The sequence below is a fragment of the Mus musculus genome, chromosome 16, assembly GCF_000001635.26.
Source record: "Mus musculus strain C57BL/6J chromosome 16, GRCm38.p6 C57BL/6J".
Lineage (NCBI taxonomy): Eukaryota > Metazoa > Chordata > Mammalia > Rodentia > Muridae > Mus > Mus musculus.
The window spans coordinates 47096179-47119450 of NC_000082.6; positions in this window are offsets into that span (position 1 = coordinate 47096179).

A 23272-nucleotide genomic window follows, 5' to 3' on the forward strand; every position below is an offset into this window, starting at 1 on the left:
GCATATATATATTGAAAAAGCCAAATTTTATTTCTGGGGAGAGCAGCTCAGAAAGAATTGAAGAATGACAGAAGATGCAGTGCTCATTTATGAAATTCTCCAAGAAATTGGAAAGAATTATCATAGGTTGTCTTCCTACTAAGTCACCTACCCCATAGCATACAGTGGCTTTGTAGTCCCTTGTATTTCAAATGAAAATGATTATCTGAATTTTGGAATTGTCTTTTGAGAAGAGAAGAGCAACATTTAAAATTACCTTATAGTATTTAAACATGTTTTGCTTTACATTCCAACTCTCGTTTGGTATAAATATTTGTGCATTTTTCTCTAAAAATATATGGACTATAACAAGTATGCTGGGATACCGATGCTTTGGATAGAATTACTTTGGGGCTTTTTAAATTATTGTCAAGAGCCAATTATTTTATCTCTACTGAGGAGGTTGGAATTTTCAATTTAGGATGTGATTGCTAAAAATCCACATTTTTAAAACACAGACACTTTCATATCCTATGAGAGAATCTACCTACTTTAAGTTTAGTGGCTGGGGTCTGAATCACAGCCAGGAGACATGCCAAGGGCATGCACACCAAGGACAGGGTGAATATAGATTATGAAACACAAAAGAAAAGGCATTCTTCTGGAAAAGTAGGGGGTATCAACACTGGCTGAGGACTGACTTCCACAGCAAGTGGGAATGAAACCCCAAACACAAGCTGCAGTAGATGCTGTTCTCTGTTTATGTGGTTCAGAAAACTCCAGGATTATGCTTTGTCGATGTGGCTTTTCTTGTTTATGAATGGAATTGCATTAATGAGGTAGCATGGCCAATGCATTAATAAGAAGCACTCCGGGAATTTACATGATGCTGTTTCTGATGTGTCCAGGATGGGTTATTTGGGAGGTGACGATAAGTTTGTGTATGGCACTCCTAGATTTGATTCAAGTGTTGAGATCCTGTTTTGCATTCTCATCTGCTAAAGCCATCTGGGCTCACTTGTGAACTTATATTCATAACAAAATCCCCCAATGTATGCCCTTTAAGAAACAGTTTTGCATACACTAGCAAGATTTTGCTGAAAGGACCCTGATATAGATGTCTCTTGTGAGACTAGACTGGGGCCTAGCAAACACAGAAGTGGATGCTCACAGTCAGCTATTGGATGGCTCACAGGGCCCCCAATGGAGGAGCTAGAGAAAGTGCCCAAGGAGCTAAAGGGATCTGCAACCCTATAGGTGGAACAACATTATGAACTAACCAGTACCCCAGAGCTCTTGACTCTAGCTGCATATGTATCAAAAGATGGCATAGGCGGCCATCACTGGAAAGAGATGCCCATTGGACATGCAAACTTTATATGCCCCAGTACAGGGGAATGCCAGGGCCAAAAAATTGGGAATGTGTGGGTAGGGAAGTGGGGGGGGGAGGGTATGGGAGACTTTTGGGATAGCATTGGAAATGTAATTGAGGGGGCTGGAGAGCTGGCTCAGCGGTTAAGAGCACTGATTGCTCTTCCAGAGGTCCTGAGTTCAAATCCCAGCAACCACATGGTGGCTCACAACCATCCTTAATGAGATCTGAAGACAGCTACAGTGTACTTACATATAATAAGTAAATAAAATCTTTAAAAAAAAAAGAAGGAAATGTAATTGAGGAAAATACCTAATTAAAAAATATATATAACAGTTTTGGTAACTCAGAGCAAAATTAAAAAAAAAAAAAAAGCATGTGCCATTCAATGGAAACACCATGAGCCCTATAGTGAGTTGACAAACTAATAAAATATGTTCCTAGTGAAAATATGTGTCTACCACATGACTATATGTCACATTCTCCTCTTGTTTTCCTTTCTAATAATCTTAAACACGGCATACCCTACTAGCCTAATTATATTCCAACATCCATCACTAAATGTTCAAAGTACAGCCTCTGGCAAATCCTTCTGTAGCTAAATGTATTTTTCTTATATGAGTTTTCCTAATGGCAACAAGAGCTATTGTCTCTGGTAGCTTGTACTGTTTCCAAGTGAATGTGACCTTTCTCTAAGCCCTCAGGGAAACTTGTATAAAAGCATTTTATCTTTCACCTTATTCTCAGTTCCCTTCTTGGGAAAAAAAAAGAAACTGAAATTTTTTTCATTTAATATTCACTGTATGTAATTCCTGTCTCAGACAAAGTCTACACAAGGAGGCAGACAGTAGATGTGGGTCCTGGTGTCCTTAACATTTGAATGCCAAGGAAATATTTTAGTTGCTGTTTGTTGTATACATAGAATTTTCATTTAGTTTAAGTGTACCTCTCTCTATGAGCCTTTCTTTTTGTTCCGGGCCCTTATGTATAAACACTCACTGAATAATAATCTAGGACACGCGCCAGCCTAGCCACTAGTAACAACGATCTTGCTCTAAACTCAGATATGGGTCAAGAATATAAAACCTTGGATCTTCTGCTCATGTTTTCTTTCACCAGAGGTCCACTTTTCTTACCTTTGATATCTGGGGTAGAGATTGAGATAATTTCACCTGGTTCCTGGCAGTTAAATAAATTTTCAGTTTGTGCTTATACATCCCTGTCTGTAATAATGACTAGAGATGCTATGTGAATGGTCCCTTTAAAAGTGGCCTAACATAGAAGTCACAAATCAATGTCATGTATTTTGCCTTGAGAGTCTTTTAGCCACTTGGGTGTCAGCCGTGCATGTTTCAAGACTAGTTATAATAGAGAATGTTAATAGAGATATTGCCAGTCCTACAGCTCAATGAGTGTCAAAAGGGGAACAAGGGAGTCCTGTGAAGTTCTGTAGAGAGTGAACTTACAGTGATACATTCTAAAAATTCAGTTTCTCTCATTCATGGAGTAATGGCTAGTTTTGTGTCAACTTGACACAGCTGGGGTTATCACAGAGAAAGGAGCTTCAGTTGAGGAAATGCCTCCATGAGATCCAACTCTAAGGCATTTTTCTCAATTAGTGATCAAGGGGGAAAGGCCCCTTGTAGGTGGGACCATCTCTGGGCTGGTAGTCTTGGGTTCTATAAGAGAGCAGGCTGAGCAAGCCAGGGGAGGCAAGCCAGTAAAGAACATCCCTCCAAGGCCTCTGCATCAGCTCCTGCTTCCTGGCCTGCTTGAGTTCCAGTCCTGACTTCCTTTGGTGATGAACAGCAGTATGGAAGTGTAAGCCAAATAAATCCTTTCCTCCCCAACTTGCTTCTTGGTCATGATGTTTGTGCAGGAATAGAAACCCTGACTAAGACAAATTGGTACCAGCAGAGTGGGGTATTCCTGTGACAACCTGACCATGTTTTGGGGAGGTCTGTGCAAGGACTTTGGAACTTTGGGCTTGAAGATCCATTCGTTGTTAAGAGCTCTGTCAGATGTTTTGTAAGAGCTTGGAAGATAATGTTGAGAACAGTGCAGAAGATGGAGGCCTGGCTTGTGAAATTTCAGAGGGAAAATTAAAGACTCTTTTCAGGGCCATTGCTGTTTTGATTGTGAAGATTCTGTAGTTCTGGTTAGCTGGGGCTGAAGAATCAGCTGTGATTAACAAGATACCAGAACTACCAAAGCAAAAACTTTGCATTACTGGGACTATTGATGCTGGTTAGCTGGAGCTAAGAAATTAGCGGTGATTAAGAAGAGACCAGCATCATTGAGGTGACATCTTCTGGGAAGTGTTTTCTGAGAGCACAGTGGCTGCGTTCCAGATATAGCCAAAGTTGTACCTTGTGCTGTGGCTGGACTTGGTAATGTGTAAGGGTCACTCAGGTGGTACTGGTTTTGAAGGCATGAAGGAGTTGAGCAGCTGAGGCTTGGCACTGTGATAGGCCATGGAAGGCCATTGGTTAAAGTGCAGCCTCAGTTGCAATTGATGGCCCAGGACTGAAGGGGTCATGCAGTGTTTTGGAGATGCCAGTACCATGAGATGACCACCAAGAGCAGCAGCAGCAGTGGAGTACAGGCATCTGGAGCCTAGAGGATGAAGCGTGTGCTACAAAGTGCATGGCTGGAGAAGTGACCCAAGTCCTTGGAGGAGCCCAGAAGATCGTAAGTTGGATCCCAGACATTGGACGGTTGGAGATTGACTTTTGCTTTTGATTGTGACTGTGCCCTGATATTTTCCCTCTTGAAGGAAGAAACTGTTTTAGTGGAGCCCACAGTTAAGAGACTTTTAATTGTAAAAAGACTTTGGATTTTAAAAGAGATGGATATCTTAAAGAGATTGAAATTTTAAGAATATGTAAAGACTGTGGGACTTTTAAAGTTATTTAGATCTTGGGGATGGATAAGAATGTAAGGGTTGAGGCTTACTAGTGATGTGTTTGTGTGTCAAGTTGACAAGGGGTCAATTGTACTGGCTAGTTTTGTGTCAACTTGACACAGATGGGGTTATCACAGAGAAAGGAGCTTCAGTTGAGGAAATGCCTCCATGAGATCCAACTCTAAGGCATTTTCTCAATTAGTGATCAAGGGGGAAAGGCCCCTTGTGGGTGAGACCATCTCTGGGCTGGTAGTCTTGGGTTCTATAAGAGAGCAGGCTGAGCAAGCCAGGGGAGGCAAGCCAGTAAAGAACATCCCTCCAAGGCCTCTGCATCAGCTCCTGCTTCCTGGCCTGCTTGAGTTCCAGTCCTGACTTCCTTTGGTGATGAACAGCAGTATGGAAGTGTAAGCCAAATAAATCCTTTCCTCCCCAACTTGCTTCTTGGTCATGATGTTTGTGCAGGAATAGAAATCCTGACTAAGACACATGGTGATGATAGTTGCAGAATCTTAATCATCTACCATGTACTATTTTCCAGATGAATTAGTGAAAGTTTATGAAACATATAGAGAAATCCTAGAACAACTTGGGATATTTCTGATGAGTGCTTCCCTAAGCACAGGTTTTATAAACACTACAGCTCTGCATGTGCCTCTTTCCTCATATCTGATCCTGTAGCTCTTTCTAGCCTCCTTTGTATGAAGTTATCTGTGCTGATGAGAAATATTTCATATGAAAACATCAGGGTGTCCAGCAAAACGGTAGATTTTAGTCTCCCTATAGGCATGGGCTGATTGTGAAGATAGTGACTTGCTCTTTGGTGGGTCATTTTTTGTTGGTTGTCATTAGATTCCTAGTAAAACCAGGGGCACTGTTATAGGCTTTATTTCCTGTGTCCCAGTAAGCAATATGCTCCTCCTTCCTAAACAAAAGGTACATTTGTTTGTGCTCAAGTGTATTTAATTATATAATAGAAATCACTGGCAGTGCTGTGATTAAACACATAAACTGGAGAATGTATGGTTTTGGATCTCAGATGCAGCTCCCCAGGCAGAGAGATAATTCGAAATGAGTTGACTCCAATTTAGAGTCAATCAACAGAAACACACTGAATACTTATTACATGATTAGAGTAAGCTGCCTGAAAGGGCTATTTCTGAATGTGTGAAGCCACTGACATTAAGTTTTGCGACTATGGAAACTATAAGTGTAACCTGCAGAACAAGTACCCAGAAAGGGCCCTGTGAGGTCTTGCAGGCATGATCTTAACTATTCTAATTATGTCAAGATAGCAGCTTAGAGCCAGGCAGTGGTGGCACATACCTTTAATCCCTGTACTTGGGAGACAGAGGCAAGCAGATTTCTGAGTTCGAGACCAGCCTGGTCTACAGAGCGTGTTCCAGGATAGACAAGATTGCACAGAGAAACCCTGACTCAAAAACCAAAACCAAAACCAAAAAAAAAAAAAAAAAAAAAAAAAAAAAGATAGCAGCTTAGATATCAGAATGGATTCTATGCTTTTAAATATTGACTAAACACTTATTAGTAAGACAAGATTCACTGAAAATGATTGAAAAGTGATTTAAATATTGCAATGTAGTAAATATAAATTATATACATATATATATGTATATATATACCTGCTTTATGATTATCCTTTCATTCAATAAGTAATATTAGGAATATTATGCATAGAAGGAAGTATTTCAAATAAGAGAAACTCTCTTAATAAAACAGCCATATGACCTTCTGTAATATATAATTATGGGAGATGCAGAAAAGCAAAGCTAATCATTATAATCAATACACTGAATACTATGTCAAATGATGAACACATGTCACAGAGGCACATTCACTGAGAAGTGAAGGGACATAGGCTTCGAGAGGGGATCTGTTTTCAATAGCAAGCATTCAGATACCTACATGTTCTTGCTGCATTATTGTGGTGATTGCCTTTTGATGTATAGCATAGACCAGAGGACAATGAGTGAATAACCAGATGACTGTATTTGCTAAATCAGAAACATTAAGGCCACATCCTTATAAAATAGCAGAGTGGTTAAGGAACTTAAGGAACAGGTTTAGATGATGATGGTTCCAGTCACAACATCTCGGTTTCATTGCTGTTTGCTTGATCAGTTAATCTCACTAAATGATTGCTCTCTCTTCTATAAAATGAGGATAGTAATTTCTTTGAAAGAGACACAGGATGATCAAGTAAAGCACTTAGCATGCTTAATTTGTTAAAATTGGTGTCTAGCAGACATTCCTTAGTATTCTTACACCTAAGGAATTTCACAAATGAAAATTACTCGAGAGATCATACAACCTAGCCCAATCATATTGGAGGTAGAAACTGGGGACACACATGAAATGAGTTGTTCAGAGTACAGAGTGAGTCATAGAAATGATTATGCTTTAGTGAACCCTCAACTCCAAGGTCACGTGACTATAATTAGACAGTCACATAAACATATTTGGCATACTGAACTAAATGACCTTAACTTTCCATCTCTAGGGTTTATTTACTTGATCCTTGTTGCTGGGCACTGTCGACTGAAGAGTCATTGTTTGCTGTCAGTTGATAGAAATGAATATATTCACAACAGATATATTTAATCTCTAAAGTCAAATGATATCACTTCTGAAAATAAATTGCCTTTAGAATGGCAAGGTGTTGATTTATACACCTATATTTACTGATGTAACATAGTAAATTAAACCATCAGTTCCTAACATGTTTAACAACTATAGTGATTTAGCAGAAGTTGTCAGTCCCAGTGATCCTCACAGTAAATCTCTTCCAGATAGAACTTTGACATTTCTGCATTCAGGTGAATTAGAAATCAGAATGAGGAGTTCAGGGAACCAGAGGAGAAGCCTACACTAATAAAAGAATAAGAGTAGAGCAAGACAGTTATCTTGGGCTTTAAGCTTCACAGGTATTCTAGGGCGGCAAACACATTTATAAACTGTCTGCATAGATTCCTAATATGCTAGAAAAAAATGATTGATTGTGTTTTCGTGACATTTCTTCCTCATCGATTCCAAATTGGGACAGTTTGAGTTTTTCTTTCCTGATTTTGCAGAAGGAATGAAGGTGTCCATTCTTAGATTGATTCGGGCTTCCAGGGCCCCAGTGAAGAAATCATATATAACCCTGTCTTTAGCTTTACTTAGTGATCATATCTATACTTTTTCATTTTTATTCTTGATGTTTCCTCTTCTACCTCTGCCCTCCTCAACGAGACAGAAACAAATGTTTATGTCTGAATGCTCACATCCTCTGAGGGCTCCCTGGAGAAGTTCTGTTCCTTGCTTTTCTCAGTCAGATCCTGCTGACTTTGAAAGTCCTTGATCTGTGGAGGCAACATTTCAACCCCTTCCCTACTGGTCATTGTTTCCTCTGCTCTGTCCTATTTCACTGTGCATTTTTCATAAGGATATTTGTCATTATTATAAAATATTCCTTCCAAATTCTCATTTCAAAATTCTTAATAATACTGCAAAGACTATTTTATTTTCCAATTCTGTCAATGTTGGAAAATCCCAGGAAGTGAATGTGGGCATATACTTGGAGAGGGAGAATGTTTATTTTGATTCTAAAAGCTTTCTTCTTTTTTACTTAGGCCAGTGAAATGGAAGGATTTTAACTGTAAAAGGGCAGGTCCCAAAGTCCTAATATCAACAGTTTCAGAATCACCAGAATTGAGCTCTGTGTTCCTACTTGGCAACCATGAAAAACTAGGAGAATATTTCAAATATCTGATCTTTACTCCACCTGGTGTCACCTTAGTAGACCAGTTATTTTGTAATACTCGATGACAAGAGGGGGTTTCTTTTACTAAAAAAATTCCTTAAATTTACAAAAATATTTCATTCCAAAGAAAAGAGCCATTCGGGTATGTGCTTGACCCTGCTGACACATTATCAGAGGGGAAAAAAAAAAAGAGAAAATTCCCATTGAGGATTCTAGGCCTAGGGAGACCATGTAGCACTATTCCTCTATTACTAAGTTCTAGTGAAATTTAAAATGACAATTGGAATACTTGCATAGTTGAGGGAGAGGAACAAAACAACCCATTGGTATGTGTACAAAGGAGTCGGCTTTCTCTCCCTTTCCTGTGGAAAAAAATCCAATGAAGAAAAATTGGATTTAGACACAAAAATAATTTGGAGATGCTCAAGTAGATGCCTACAGCCAATTTTCAGCCTAGCCACACCTTCTGGGAATACAATGGCTAAAATGGAAATGTTGACAGGTTGTGAGATTCAAGGCCTTGGTAAGAGCAGAGACAAGTGTAATCCATTATTTTAACATGATGATATTGCTATAATCAAGCAAATGGTAGGGAAACAAATCTATTATGGGATCACGTTTCCAGTCTGTTATGAAATCTGCTAATAAATAAATGAGTGACATTGGCATTCTCTCACCACCTACACCAAGGATCCAGTCAGAGAAATGGAACAGTAGTGCAGGTTAGGTCTTTCCTATAAGAACCTGACAGCTTGCTGCTCTGTGATGTTTGTGTTTAGGGCTATTTTTCATCTTTAATTTATTCTAGAGGATGAGCTGAAATGTAGCTGCCCCATTTAAGCCAATATGTACATATATTAATACTTTGTTGTCTTCACCAAAACGTTAAGTCAAGAATGGGAGGGTACTACAAGAAGATAAAATACCACAGAAATGAATAATTCTAAATTTATTTAGCATACTATAGGCTTTCCTGGTGATAAACCATATTCTGATAGCCACTGAGATTAAGGGCATTGTATTTTTCAAACCAAAGCCCTTGACTAGCATAGGCAAGCTCTGAAAGATTCAGGGGAACATCAGGTTTGGAGACAGTAGGATTTTTTCTCATATTATTATTACTGTAGTAATCAAAATTGTAAAGTGCATATCCACAATTATTTTCTCAAGGTGTGTCTAGCTAAACAAATATTGGGTTTGATCGACTTTTGGCATTCAATGGTATTCAATGGCAAATGTGTCCTGTGGAAAAAAACCTAGTTGTGTGTTCACAGTATAATTTGAATAAAGAGATTGAGAGAGTTGAGTCTTTAATGCCATGCTGAATTTTAGTTATAATCAATATAATGGTTGTGTTGTGAAGTTTAATAGTGATGGATCACTAGAATTCCTTGTACTGTATTAATCATCTAATGGATGTACTTATATTTTGTTGCAATAAAATGACTTTTAAATATGAATTTTGGGTGGGCTGAAGATTTGTTAGTGAAAAGAACTTGCTGCTCTCTTAGAAGATCAAAGTTTGATCTCTACCACCAGTGTTGAGTGTCAACCTCCTGTAACTCACACTCTAAGGGATTTTATGTTCTCTTCTGACCTCCTTGGATAGAAACTGTACTCACATACTCACACCATTTTAAAGCAAATTTTTTTCTTCTTACTAAAGAATTTTGCCAGGGTACACACCTGTATCATCAGCCCTTGGAAACTTTGGACAGAAAATCAGTGAGTTCTCAGGTAGTCTTAGCCATATACCTACCACACTGTATTAGGGCTAATCATAAATTTCTGTATTGCTTACCTGTGTATTTAGTATCTTATAAATTTAAAACTCTTTGTTTGAATTCTTTTTCTCATATTAATACTGTAGCAATCATAACTATAGCTAAATATTAGTGAATATTTACAGTATAATCTGAGATTGTCCCACAGAATCAATTCTATCATGTTTATTTTGGTTATTTTTTCTTGTTTCTTTATTGTAGTCTTGATTATTGCCAACTGAGAAATAGTGAATGATACTGACAAATGCTACAAATGCTGCATTCTATATTCCTATTCTTCAAAGGAAGTGGATCTCACCTTTCATCCTTGCTATACTTACCCTAGTGTTAATTAGTATCCTATCTTAGTTAGGATTTTATAGCTGTGAACAAACACCATGATCAAGGCAACTCTTAAAGGACAACATTTAATCAGGACTGGCTTATGGGTTCAGAGATTCAGTCCATTATCATCAGTGCTGCAACATAGCAACATCCAGGAAGACATGATGCAGGAGGAGCTGAGAATTCTACATCTTCTTCTGAAGACTGCTAGCAGGATACTGACTTTCAGGCAGCTAGGTTGAGGATCTTAAGCCCACCTCTACAGTGACACACCTACTCTAACAGGGCCACACTTTCTAATACTGCTACTCGTTAGACTAAGCATAAACAAACCATCACATATCGATTTATGGAGAAATGGCTCTACTAAGGAGACAGAAAGAGAAGAAGGATAGGAAGAAAGCAGTCCCTTGCACAGGACTGCCCATATCAGATGGCCATACAAGTCTGAAATTTACATTGACACCAGTAGGTATTGAATTAACCAACTGGTATTTTAAACACTACAGATACCCAACAGAAAATACTATATATTTGTGAAAGTTGAAGCAGTATTGAAATGAGAGGAGAAAGTAAAGATCCAATTCTGGAAGTTTTATTTTTGTTTGTTTGTTTGCTATTGCTGTTGTTTTCAGCAAGAATCATTTTATACTTGTAGTTTTAAGTGACCCAATGGTTGCAAACATCTGCCTCAAAAAATAAATACTTGAAGAAAATCACCCTATGCTAAAAGCTGGGTATGATTCTTTCTTCTCTATATCAGTCCCCAAATTTCTCTGGTAACAGATCAGCCATGAAGTTTTGTATATCAAATTTTTGAGATAAATTGAAGTAACTTCTCATGCATATTATTTTAATTGTTTTATGTTCACTTCTGGAACATAGCATTGAGTCAATTCACAGAGGTATGAGATCAACCTACCATGTAGAAGAAGATAATTCTGTACCTGTACTCTTCTCAGGGAAACCTGAACTATGATTTCAGCATGCCTACAAGGCTTTGTATTGCAACTGATTTTATATGGTTCCATCATTACAATACACCACACTTAAGATGTGCAAGAAATATAAACCAACAGATAGATAATGGCAACATAAGATAATTTTGGGAATTAGTTGATTATACAGGAATAAAAAATGTTAAACTTTGTTATAGAAAGGCTTAATAATAATATTTTTAAATCATTGAAGAAAAAAAGACAGGATATACGAATCCATATATAACACGATTTACTCCTTGCAGAAAGAATATTGAATTACTTGGAACTGGACAGGATCACTATGCCTTTAAGCAAAGGACACATAAAACTAGTGACCTTATATTCACCATAATAATATTAAGTCATTTAAAATCAATATGTTACCATCAGTAACAATGTGAAAGAGAGATTAAGAAAGAATATCATATATTGGAACAATTCACATGTACACAAATACACAAATTTTAGACTTAGAGTCATTATTCCTCAAAAAAAGGGGAAAAAAAGAAATCCTGCTGTTTATGTGTTGAAATGATAGATTACATACTAAAATGAGTGTCCTAATTCCTCTTATCTTTATTGTATGTGTTTCCATTGAAACTTTTATCTCCTCCGGTGAAAATGTATTTTATTTGTCCCCTCTACAGTGGAACTTGTTTTAACTAACATGGATGAGAGAATGATAAACTTTCAAGCCCAAGACTCAAGAGCATGCTCAATTTCTGTTGTTGTCTTCTATGAAATCAAATGTTGTAAACTTTCAACCCAAAATTTATCCTGTCTATAGGAGATGAAGGCATAGGAAATGGATCAGAGATTAAGGGAATGACCTACCTTGAGACTCATTCTATGGGCCAGAACCAATCATTATTGATACTCTGGTATACTTGCTGACAGGAGCATGTGCTCCTCTGAGAGGCTCAACCTGTTAACTGAGTCAAGACAGATCCAGACACCCACAGCCAAACAGAGCACGGAGCTTGGCTACTCTTATGAAAGAATAGGAGGAAGGATTACAGGCTCTGTCGGGGATAGGAACTCCACAGGAAGACCAGCAGAGTCAACTAACCTGGACCCTTGGGGCTTTCAGAGACTGATCCACCAAGCAAAGAACATTTACAGACTAGATCTGGGCATCCACACACATATTAGCCATTGTGCAGCTTGGTCTCCATGTGGGTCCTGAAAAACTATACCAAGGGTGGGAGGCTATCCCAAAAGCTGTTGCCTGTCTGAGGGATATGTTCTTCTCCCTGGGCTGCCTTGTCTAGCCTCAGTTGGAGAGGAAGTGCCAGCCTAGCAAAGACTTTATGTGCTAAAGTTAAAGGATACCCAGGGAGGTCCCTACCCCATCAGAAGAGAAGGGAAGGGGGGATGGCAGAAAAGGATTGTGGGAGGGAAACGATAGGAGAGGGCAGTGAATGGGATATAAAGTAAATAAAAATATTTAATTAAGTAAGTAAAAACGTCAAACGCTGTATAAAAGCATCCAAAGAGAACCTTCTGGAAGTATAATTTAGATGGTGCTGACACACTCTGGCTACAGGCCATGCTAGAGTCCACTAATGTCAGTTAAGCCATCCACAAGCCACATGCTGACTGAGCTATCACAGTGGAAATGTGTCTAGCTTATGCACTAAAGAACAAGCTGAAGCTCCATAGCACTGTCAGCGCTTGCCAGTCACTACTGTCCTGAACAATTATGTGACTTGCCTTAGAACAGTGAAACATTTGTAAGTAATAATTAAGGGAAAATAAATGTTTAATCTGTAGCCCTTTTAACTTTCTGATGTTTTTAGTTTTTATTATAGTTCTTAATATTTTAATTTAATAAAAAAGCATTACACCATAGGCCCTCTCTTTCCTTTCTCCCTCTCTCCAATGCCTCCCCTGCCCCCATCTGCTTCTTCACAAATTTATGTCCTCTTTTTCACATTGTTATCATTACATATAACATACACCTACATGAATGGCATATATATATATATATATATATATATATATATATATATATATATATCAACGGGGGTTGCACATCTCATGTTCAGTTTTTTAAAATTCTGACAAGTTTTGACTTCTTTTATGAAGGGATAGATCTATAAATATCTGTGGGTATAAGGATAAATATTTACAGTACAGTAAGAAATTATAAGTTTAGAAAATTGCCAGTAGTAGGTTTTCCTGTAAGGCATGTGTAGTTGGCTGCATTTACAGGACCAGGCATGATTTCCCTCCTGTTGAGCTTGCCTTGAATCCTCTTATGCCTGTTACTTGGGAAAGGTATCTTACTGCTACTTAGGAAAATGCTCTCAGCCTGCTGAATATTGTCACTACTAATTAACTATTCTACAAGTATATGGTAGTCCATTTCCTTCTGGCATAATTTAGATGCATAGGATCTGGTTTGTGATAGGTATTTATGTGAACAAGGCTTTATAAAACACAAGTTTATTAATCAAAAAAGCCCTTCCTAATAAACGGTTATTCATAGAACTCTAATCGCATATTAAAAGGCAAAGTTTATTTAAGTTTATCTGAAGTTAAGCTACACTTTTTAAAGTCTGGCATTTGGATACATTGATATTTTCATAGGATGGCTTATAACACTCCCAAAAAGATTCTTTTGTAATACCAAAACTTAAAGAATCAATTTGGCAGAATTCCAATTTAAAACCTACTACTACAAATGAAGAAAAGCTCCTCTGAAAACTGATTAAAGAAAAATAACATCTTACCTTCCACTGTGTCTATGTAACATTGGTAGAAAAAAATTCTTCTTCCAGCAGGTAAACAGATTTGCAAAACAATCTACCTGGTTCTCCTGTTAATAGTTACAAAAGATGCTGAAATGAATGTTTTCCATATCTCTTCTCAGACTAATGTGGTGGTGTTTACGTATGCTCCTGTGTTTGTTTCTCCACAGAACCGTGAGAGGTAAGAAACCAGATGATTTTGTATGGGGGAAATAAGACTTAGAAAAGATTTTGTAAACTATCATTTCATTTGTAAATGCCTATTGTTTAGAACAAAAACACCATGAAGAAATTCTCATTTCCAGCTACTTGTGCATGAGTACAATTATCCAAACGCAAGTGTCTGTGAATCTGGGTTTCATTTATTTCCCAAAATAAGCTAGCTCCTGTGCCAATCAGGCTTTACGCTATTCATCAAACTAACTTCATATTCTAAGTGACTAATCAGAACATTTCTACATATTAAATTCCTGTGTGTGTATGTTTTGACATAACCATTTTGCCAACTTTTTACCTTGATATTATTTTAGAATGCATAAAAATGTTAAGAAGACTAGTATATAAATTCCTTATATTTCGCCCTTCCGGTTGGCACCAGCACCGGGTCACCTGGGCACTGAGTCGGTGGACATGCCCAAGCTCCCTAGAGGACTCTCTACACGATCTTAGGCTCTCTGGTGAGTGGAAAACAACTTCTGTTGCAATCCAATCATGCGGGACCTGAGAAAGCACTAGGGAAGCAGAAAACCCAGCCTGACCACAATCACAAATCCCTTCTGGTCAGCACCAGCACCGGTTCACCTTGGGCACAGACTAGGTGGACACTTCCAAGGTCCCTAGAGGACAGCTTCTGCAGCAGACCCCGTTTCAGGCTGCAGACATCCGGGCACCTTCCCTGGCAAAGGAGAAGTGTCTACACACCTGGGTGGGCTTTGCTGGAGCACCTGGGGTAGCCATCTTGGTTCCCAGATCCCTCTGAGACTAGTCAGCGCAGGTGAGAGTTTGGACTACAGAAGCCACACAGCTTCTGAGGTAGACCTTTTTTCGGGCTCCAGACATCCAAGCACCTTCTCTGCTAGAGGAGATGTTCGGCCCCAAGACTAGTCTGTTCAGGTGAGAGTGTGGACTACAGAAGCTAACAGCTTCTGGGACAGGCCCTGTTTCGGGCCTTCATCTTCTGCCAGGAGGCAGGTCCAAATGCCAGATATCTGTGCCCCTTCCCTGCAAGAGGTAAGCTTGCCTGCAAAGAGTGCTCTGACCACTGTAAATCAGGAGAAAGATAGTCTCCCAGGTCTGCTGATAGAGGCTAACAGAATCATGAAGGGAACAAGCTCTAACCAGAGACAAGTATAACAACTAAATCCAGAGATTACCAGATGGCAAAAGGCAAACATAAGAATCTTACTAACAGAAACCAAGACCACTCACCATCATCAGAACACAGCACTCCCACCTCTCCAAGTCCTGGGCACCCCAACACACCCGAAAAGCTAGACCTATATTTAAAAGCATATCTCATGATGATGGTAGAGGACATCAAGAAGGACTTTAATAACTCACTTAAAGAAATACAGGAGAACACTGCTAAAGAGTTACAAGTCCTTAAAGAAAAACAGGAAAACACAACCAAACAGGTAGAAGTCTTTAAAGAAAAACAGAAAAACACATCCAAACAGGTGATGGAAATGAACATAACCATACTAGACCTAAAAAGGAAAGTAGACACAATAAAGAAAACCCAAATTAAGGCAACACTGGAGATACAAACCCTAGGAAAGAAATCTGGAACCAGAGATGGAATCATCAACAACAGAATACAAGAGATGGAAGAGAGAATCTCAGGTGCAGAGGATTCCACACACAACAATCAAAGAAAATTCAAAATGCAAAAGATCCTAACTCAAAACATCCAGGAAATCCAGGACACAATGAGAAGACCAAACCTACGGATAATAGGAGTAGATGAGAATGAAGATTTTCCACTTAAAGGGCCAGCAAATATTTTCAACAAAAGAAGAAAACTTCCCAAACCTATAGAAAGAGATGCCCATGAACATACAAGAAACCTACAGAACTCCAAATAGACTGGACCAGAAAAGAAAATCCTCCCGACACATAATAATCAGAACAACAAATGCACTAAATAAAGATAGAATATTAAAAGCAGTAAAGGAAAAAGGTCAAGTAACATATAAAGGCAGGCCTATCAGAATTACACCAGACATTTCACCAGAGAATATGAAAGCCAGAAGATCCTGGACAGATCTTATATAGACACTAAGAGAACACAAATGCCAGCCCAGGCTACTATACCCAGCCAAACTCTCGATTACCATAGGTGGAGAAACCAAATTATTCCACGACAAAACCAAATTCAAACATTATCTTTCCAAGAATCCTGCCCTTCAAGGGATAATAAAAGAAAAAAAATAATACAAGGATGGAAACCACATGCTAGAAAAAGCAACAAATTAATCCTTCAACAAACCTAAAAGAAGACAGCTACAAGAACAGAATGTCAACTCTAACAACAAAAATAATAGGAAGCAACAATTACTTTTCCTTAATCTCTTAATATCAATGGACTCAATTCCCCCCCAAAATGACATAGACTAACAGACTGGCTACACAAACAGGACCCAACATTTTACTGCTTACAGGAAACCCATCTCAGGGAAAAAGACAGACACTACCTCAGAGTGAAAGGCTGAAAAACAATTTTCCAAGCAAATGGTCTGAAGAAACAAGCTGGAGTAGCCATATTAATATCGAATAAAATCGACTTCCATCCCAAAGTTATCAAAAAAGACAAGGAGGTACTCTACATACTCATCAAAGGCAAAATCTACCAAAAGAAACTCTCAATTCTGAATATCTATGCTTTAAATTCAAGGGCAGCCACATACATTAAAGAAACTTTAGTAAAGCTCAAAGCACGCATTGCACCTCCCACAATAATAGTGGGAGACTTCAACACACCACTTTCATCAACGGACATATTGTGGAAACAGAAACTAAACAGAGACACAGTGAAACTAACAGAAGTTATTAAACAAATGGATTTAACAGAAGTTATTAAACAAATGGATTTAACAGATTTATCTACAGAACATTTTATCCTAAAACAAAAGACTATACCTTCTTCTCAGTAACTCATTGTACCTTCTCCAAAACTGACCATATAATTGGTCACAAAACAGGCCTCAACAGATACAAAAATATTGAAATTGTCCCATGCATCCTATCAGATCACCATGGACTAAGGCTGATCTTCAATAACAACATAAAGAATAGAAAGCCAACATTCACGTGGAAAATGAACAATACACTTCTCAATGATACCTTGGTCAAGGAAGGAATAAAGAAAGAAATTAAAGACATTTTAGAGTTTAATGAAAATGAAGCCACAACATACCCAAACTTATGGGACACCATGAAAGCATTTCTAAGAGGAAAACTCATAGCCCTGAGTGCCTCCAAAAAGAAACTTGAGAGAGCACATCCTAGCAGCTTGAAAACACACCTAAAAGCTCTAGAACAAAAGGAAGCAAATTCACCCAAGAGGTGTAGATGACAGGAAATAATCAAACTCAGGGGCAAAATCAACCAAGTGGAAACAAGAAGAACTATTCAAAGAATCAACCAAACGAGGAGCTGGTTCTTTGAGAAAATACAAATGATAGATAAACCCTTTGCCAGACTCATTAGAGGGTACAGGGACATCATCCTAATTAGCCAAATTAGAAATGAAAAGGGAGACATAACAACAGATCCCGAAGAAATACAAAACACCATGTGATCCTTCTACAAAAGGCTATACTCAAAAAAAGTAGAAAACCTGGATGAAATGGACAAATTTCTATACAGATACCAGGTACCAAAGTTAAATCAGGATCAGGTTAATGATCTAAACAGTCCTATATCCCCTAAAGAAATAGAAGCAGTCATTAATAGTCTCCCAAACAAAAAAAAAAGCCCAGGACCAGATGGGTTTAATGCAGAGTTCTATCAGACCTTCAAAGAAGATCTATTATCAGTTCTTCACAAACTATTCCACAAAATAGAAGCAGAATGTACTCTACCCAATTCATTCTATGAAGCCACAATTACTCTGATACCTAAACCACAGAAAGACCCAACAAAGATAGAGAACTTCAGACCAATTTCCCTTATGAATATCGATGCAAAAATACTCAATAAAATTCTCGCTATCCGAATTCAAGAACACTTTACAACAATCATCCATCCTGAGCAGGTAGGCTTCATACCAGGGATGCAGAGGTGGTTTAATATATGGAAATCCATCAAAGTAATCCACTATATAAACAAACTCAAAGACAAAAACCACATGATCATCTCCTTAGATGCAGAGAAAGCATTTGACAAAATCCAACACCCATTCATGATAAAAGTCTTGGAAAGATCAGCAATTCATGACCCATACATAAACATCATAAAAGCAATCTACAGCAAACCAGCAGCCAACATCAAAATAAATGGTGAGAACCTGGAAGCAATTCTACCAAAATCAGGGACTAGACAAGGCTGCCCACTTTCTCCATACCCCATTCAACATAGTATTTGAAGTCCTATCCAGAGCAATTCGACAACAAAGGAAATCAAGGGGATACAAATTGGAAAGGAAGGAGTCTAATTATCACTTTTTGCAGATGATATGATAGTATATATATAAGTGATCGTAAAAATTCCACCAGAGAACTCCTAAACCTGATAAACAGCTTCAGTGAAATAGCTAGATATAAAATTAACTCAAACAAGTCAATGGCCGTTCTCTACACAAAGGATAAATGTCCTGAGAAAGAAATTAGGGAAACAACACCCTTCTCAATAGTCACAAATAATACAAAATACTTTGGCGTGACTCTAAGGAAGTGAAAGATCTGTATGATAAGAACTTCAAGTTTCTGAAGAAGGAAATTAAAGAAGATCTCAGAAGATGGAAAGATCTCCCATGCTCATGGATTGGCAGAATCAACATTGTAAAAATGGCTATCTTGCCAAAAGCAATCTACAGATTCAATGCAATCCCCATCAAAATTCCAACTCAATTCTTCAATGAATTAGAAAGGGCAATCTGCAAATTCTTCTGGAATAACAAAAAAACCTAGGATAGCATAAACTCTTCTCAAGGATAAAAGAACCTCTGGTGGAAACACCATGCCTGACCTAAAGTTGTACTACAGAGCAATTGTGATTAAAAACTGCATGGTACTTGTATAGCGACAGACAAGTGGATCAATGGAATAGAATTGAAGACCAAGCAATGAACCCACACACCTATGGTCACTTGATCTTTGACAAGGGAGCTAAAACCATCCAGTGGAAAAAAGACAGCATTTTCAACAAATGGTGCTGGCACAAATGCTGCTTATCATGTAGAAGAATGCAGATTGATCCATTCTTATCTCCTGTACTAAGGTCAAATCTAAGTGAATCAAGGAACTCCACATAAAACCAGAGAAAGGGAAATTTATAGAGGAGAAAGTGGGGAAAAGCCTCAAAGATATGGGCACAGGGGAAAAATTCCTGAATATAACAGCAATGGCTTGTCCTGTAAGATCGAAAATTGACAAATGGGACCTCATTAAATTGCAAAGCTTCTGTAAGGCAAAAGACACCATCAATAAGACAAAAAGACCACAAACAGATTGGGAAAGACCTTTACCTATCCTAAATCAGATAGGGGACTAATATCCAATATATATAAAGAACTCAAGAAGGTGGCCTCCAGAAAATGAATAACCCCATTAAAAATGGGGCTCAGAGTTAAACAAAGAATTCTCATCTGAGGAATTCCAAATGGCTGAGAAGCACCTGAAAAAATGATCAGCTTCCTTAATCATCAGGGAAATGCAAATCAAAAGCAACCCTGAGATTCCACCTCACACCAGTCAGAATTGCTAAGATGAAAAATTCATGTGACAGCAGATGCTGTCAAGGATGTGGAGAAAGAGGAACACTCCTCTATTGTTGGTGTGATTGCAAGCTTGTACAACCGCTCCAGAAATCAGTCTGGTGGTTCATCAGAAAATTGGACATAGTACAACTGGAGTATCCCACAATAACTCTCCTGGGCATATATCCAGAAGATGTTCCAACTGGTAAGGACACATGCTCCACTATGTTCATAGCAGCCTTATTTATAATATCTAGAAGGTGGAAAGAACCCAGATGTCCCTCAACAGAGGAATGGATACAGAAAATGTGGTACATTTACACAATCGAGTACTACTTAGCTATTAAAAACAATGAATTTCTGAAATTCCTATGCAAATGGATGGACCTGGAGGGTATCATCCTGAGTGAGGTAACCCAATCACAAAAGAACTCACATGATATGTACTCACTGTTAAGTGGATATTAGCTCAGAAACTTAGAATACCCAAGATAAAATATACAATTGGCAAAACACATGAAACAAGAACGAAGACCAAAGTGTGGACACTTTGCCCCTTCTTAACATTGGGAACAAAACACCCATGGAAGGAGTTAAAAGTTTGGAGCTAAGATGAAAGGCTGGACCATCTAGAGACTGCCATACCCCAGATCCATCCCATAATCAGCCTCCAAACGCTGACACCATTGCATACACTAGCAAGATTTTGCTGAAAGGACCCAGATATAGCTCTCTCTTGTGAGGCTATGCAGTAGCCTAGCAAACACAGTAGCTGATGCTCACAGTCAGCTATTGAATGGATCACAGGGCCTTCAATGGAGAAAGTAACCAAGGAGCTTAAGGGCTCTGCAATCCTATAGGTGGAACAACAATATGAACTAACCAGTACCCCACAGAGCTCGTGTCTCTAGCTGCATATGTATCAGAAGATGGACTAGTCAGCCATCATTGGAAAGAGAGGCCCATTGGTCTTGCAAACTTTATCTGCCTCAGTACAGGGGAACACTAGGGCCTAGACGTGGGAGTGGGTGTGTAAGGGAGTGGGGGGAGGAGGGTATGGGGAACTTTTGGGATAGCATTGGAAATTTAAATGAAGAAAATACCTAATTAAAAAATATATTTAAAAAAATCCTTCTATCTTCTTGCACAGGAGTTTTACTTTGTTAATACTTTGGCCATCATATATATATATATATATATATATATATATATATATATATATATATATATATATATGTATATATATATATACACACACACACAAACACACACATGATACACATGTGTATATATATATATATATATATATATATATACATATGCACACATAAATACATAAACATTATACATATACATATTAAGACTGACAATGTACTAATTTTATATATGCATGAAATATTTTCATATATATTACATGATACTTTACTGATCTAAATAAAATATGACTGCAGATATAGTGTAATCCTCTCCTTCATGAATAAGTCAATGTTTATTTTCTAAAAGTAACAGTTGTTCATTTGTTTTTGTTTTATTTTTTTGTTCGTTTGTTTTTTGTTTTGTTTTGGTTTTTTTTTTTAATTTTTTTTATTAGGTATTTTCCTCGTTTACATTTTCAATGCTATCCCAAAGGTCCCCCATACCCACCCCCCCAATCCCCTACCCACCCACTCCCCCTTTTTGGCCCTGGCGTTCCCCTGTACTGGGGCATCTAAAGTTGGCAAGTCCAATGGGCCTCTCTTTGCAGTGATGGCCAACTAGGCCATCTTTTGATGCATATGCAGCTAGAGACAAGAGCTCCGGGGTACTGGTTAGTTCATATTGTTGTTCCACCTATAGAGTTGCAGTTCCCTTTAGCTCCTTGGGTAATAACTCTAGCTCCTGCATTGGGGGCCGTGTGACCCATCCAATAGCTGACTATGATCATCCACTTCTGTATTTGCTAGGCCCCGGCATAATCTCACATGAGAGAGCTATATCTGGGTCCTTTCAGCAAAATTTTGCTAGTGTGTGCAATGGTGTCAGCGTTTGGAAGCTGATTATGGGATGGATCCCTGCATATGGCAATCACTAGATGGTCCATCTTTTTGTCACAGCTCCACAGTTTTGTTTTTGTTTTTTGTTTTGTTTTGTTTTGTTTTGTTTTGTTTGTTTATTTATTTATTTATTTATTTATTTATTTATTTATTTATTTATTGAGACAGGGTTTCTCTGTATAGCCCCGGCTGTCCTGGAACTCACTTTGTAGACCAGGCTGGCCTCAAACTCAGAAATCCATCTGTCTCTGCCTCCCAAGTGCTGGGATTAAAGGCGTGTGCCACCACCGCCCGGCTATTTATTTTCTAAAAATAAAAATGTATTCCTGTAATCCAAGTATTTAAAATAGGAAATTGACTTAATTAGTATGTTGTTTTGCTTTGTTTTGTTCTGATTTTCTGATAAAGGGTTTGACAGGAACTTGCTCTTGCTCTGCAGAACAGGTTCACCTTGAACTCATAGAGATCTGTGATCTGCCTGCCTCTGCCTCCAGAGTGCTGTGATTAAAGACATGGGCTACCACTGCCCACCTTGCTATACTTTTTATTACTATCTTTTCAAATAATATTCCCCCTCTCCTCAGAGTTCCTTGTCTGTTGTTTGTTTGAAGTTAGCTGTTCTGATAGGGCCTCATGAACTCTTCCTCATGGTGGAAGACATTCTTCATTTTTCTATAAACCTTCATCTTGATCTCTCTTCACTAGTCCATAGACTTGCTGGTAGCTATGATCATATTTATTTTACTCTCCTGGTCAATATATCATAATTTGTAGCAGTCAACCTACTTATAAATTATATTTTAGATGAATGTATTTTAGGTTATGGTTACAAAATTGCTATATCAGCCTCTTCTAAGCATAAATAAGCTTGCTACATGTTTCAATCTTTTACAACTACAATGACAGACACACAGAACTTCAGAGTTTGTTCAGGCCTTAATTACTATTTAGAACAATTCATTTTTGCTTTGAATTATAACAAGAAGTACATTAATTACTTTCAAGACTAACCATGATAAGACAAATTTATTGAAGTCTTGCTATGCTCGAGGTAAGTTGTACTTTTTACATATTTACTATTTAATAAGAATAGCAATTAATCTATCAAATCTTTTCCATATTTCAGCACCGTGTTACACACATTGTGAGGCTTATCATATCTGATAAAATAATGAGTTCTGGTGAAATCTTGTCTGCTCTAGGTGCAGGCTTCTATTCTTAGAAACTGTCATTCAGGCCTTGAAATGGAACGACAGAACACTATCATTAATCCTGCTTTACAGATGAGATAATTCATAAGACAGAGAAGTTAAGTTCTCAGTGAGGATTTGTATCTTTTATAAAAAGTGCCATTTGAAGCCTGGCTAAGGTACTCATCTTTTTCTCTTCATACAAATATTAAAATAATTCACAGACCACATGAAGCTCAAGAAGGAAGACCAAAGTATGGCTGCTTCAGTCCTTC